Source organism: Carettochelys insculpta, chromosome 1, assembly GCF_033958435.1.
Source record: "Carettochelys insculpta isolate YL-2023 chromosome 1, ASM3395843v1, whole genome shotgun sequence".
Lineage (NCBI taxonomy): Eukaryota > Metazoa > Chordata > Testudines > Carettochelyidae > Carettochelys > Carettochelys insculpta.
The window spans coordinates 142,377,106-142,379,985 of NC_134137.1; positions in this window are offsets into that span (position 1 = coordinate 142,377,106).

The following is a 2,880-nucleotide window of genomic DNA, read 5'->3' on the forward strand; positions in this document are numbered from 1 at the left end:
ACATGTGACCGTAAGCGCGCGAAGAGCCGACGCGCATCAGCGCATGCGCGACTCAACGGAGACTACTAAAGAATTTCCGAGCTGCGGTGCCGGGGCGAGCCCGACACCTACTGTGGAGCACCCACGGGGACCACTCGAAGAAGAACTGGAAGTTATTAAAATAATTGAAGGGGGCCAGCAATCAAAAGACATATGTTTGGCAAGGAACTTGGTGGCATTGACAGTGCGTACGACCTTTGTGCAAAAAAAAAGGTAAAAGAAATGGCAGAAACATACATTGGTGGAGCTAAACGTTGCATTGAATAACAAAGTCCAGAGGTGCAGTAATGGGTAAACTTGAAAGACTTTTAATGCATTGGATCAACCGCCGTAATGAACGCAACATGCCTTTGAGCTTCCTCATCATAAAGGAGAAAGCCCTGCCTTGAGGACCTGAAGAAGAAAGCTGAGGAAGAGAGACAAGTTGGGTCCACTTAAGTAATGTTCAAAGCAAGTCACGGTTGGTTTAAGTGCTTTAAAGTGCCTTCACATTATCATAGTCTGATCGTTACAGGAGAAGCAGCATCTGCTCATATTTAGGCAGCTAACATTTTCCCAACCCCATTGCAACGAATAATTGATAAAGGTGGATTTTCTTCAAAACATATCTTTAATGTTGATGAAATTGGGCTCCTCTGGAAGAGAATGAATGTATTTTCGCATACCTTTATTTCAAGGGATAAAACAGAAGCCAAGAGGTTTCAAGGCCTCGAAGGATCGACTGACATTACTTCGTAATCAAAATTTGGAAGTAGACATGAAGTTGAAGCCTCTCCTTGTTTACCATTCAGAAAATCCAAGGGCACTCAAAGGCTTAAACAAGGCATGATTACTTGTGGTCTGGCATTCTAATCTAAAGGCACAGGTGACAAATCAGCTTTTTGCCGATTACATAACAAGCTACCTTTCATCATTCATCTCTAAATATTGTGCTGAAAATAATCTGGATAATAAATGTCTGCTGATCCTTGATAATGCTTCCAGTCATCCTAACAATGTAGAAGATTATGGTGACAACATTTGAGGTTTTTTTTTTTTGCCCCCAAATACCACTTCCATCCCTCAGACAATGGATTAAGGTGTCATTGCTACATTTAAAGCTTACTGTCCACATCTGGTGATAAGGTATCTCATACCTGCAACAGATGGAGAAGACAAACCAACAATTAAGCAGTTGTGAAAGAACTACAGCATCAAGATGGATATAGAAAATATCACAACTGCATGGAGCAAAATCACTCTAAGTATCCTGACTGATGTCTGGAAAAAGCTGTTGACAAAATATGTTCAAGATTTCCATGGTTTTGAGGGTGAAGTGAAAGACGCTCAAATTCTCTCATGTAACTAGCAACTCAAGCAGAATTCAATGAAGTAGGCACGGATGATGTTCAAGAGCTATTATTGTCACATGGTGAGGAACTGACTAATAAAGAATTAATTCAGCTGGATGCAGAAACGTTATCAGAAAAGGAGGAGGAAGAATCGGATGAACCCTAAAAAACGCTGGACACTAAAACACTCTCAAAATTCTTCAGTGCATTGGAGGCAACAACACAAATTCTTGATGCCAATGACGCAAACTTAGAACAGAGTTCAGAATGCAAACTGCAAATTCATGAAGCCGTTCGATGCTATCAGGAGTTGTATGATCGGAAGAAGAGGACTGCAGTACAAACTTCAATTCTATCATTTTTTTCAAACCTCAACCTCATCACCTCATCATGAAAAGTTAAAGCTAGCAAGTGAATGAAGAAAGAAAGTAAGTGAAGCCCTTTTTCATTAATTGCACACAATCCACATCTGTGCAGAGATCCTAAATTTGCTCTAAATTACACTGGTGTTACTTTAAAGTAGGCCCATTTCGCCATCACTTCAGTAGGTTCTTCTGTAGATTTACACTGTTTCATCACTAGTCACAATTCAACCCGTACGCTGCCAGAATATAGTAAGGAAATAAAATATCAAGCTTCATATCATGTTTATAATAAGGCCACTAAATGGAATTTCAGGTATATTCTCAGAAAATACTTAATCTTTCCTGATATGAAATTATTATGAACTGTGTACATATATGTATTTTTGAAGAAGATAATCTGGGGTTGGCAGAAGTTGATATAATAATTTATGTATTACAGAGATGCACAAGAAGATCTTCAACTTATCTGATTGGAACTTTTGCAAATTGCTGCTAAGATTTCCGTTGCCAATCTGTACACTTAAGGGTCCTGCTGAGGAGAGCTCAGCATTACTTTACACTGTTTCAGGTATGCTGAACTATCAATGAATTTAGAAGAGGATGGTATATATATCTTGGATAGCTTCCAATTTATGGCTATATTATTCCATGTAGACATTGCCTACTCACGGACAGAGTGGAACTAAGCTTCCACTTTCCCAAGAAAAGCTTCTGGAGCACATGTGCCTAAAGAAGCCACAATATCTCATTGACTGAGCAGCTCTGCATACTGAGTGAAATTCCAGGTTGTTTTGCTCTTTAGAATGCAGTCTGATCTTAATCTAAGGGACTGGTTCTGCTCTGTGGGTTGGCAGTGTGGTGAGCAGCTAAGACTGTTGCCTTAATTTGCCACTGATACCTTTGAAATGATGTGTGCCTGGGAGCAAGTGTCTGCCCATTTTTCCCAAGCAAAAGGATTGTCATTGTCCTTAGCAATTGTTCATTGGCAATTGTTCTTGGCCTTTTGCCCATGCCCACACAATGGCCCTTACTAGGATAGTCCTATGTGTTAATAGCTATGAATTCCACTATGTAATGTTTTATAACTATCTTATTTCTTAACTAGTAAAAACTCTGCAGTTTTTTAACACTTGGTATTTGATTAA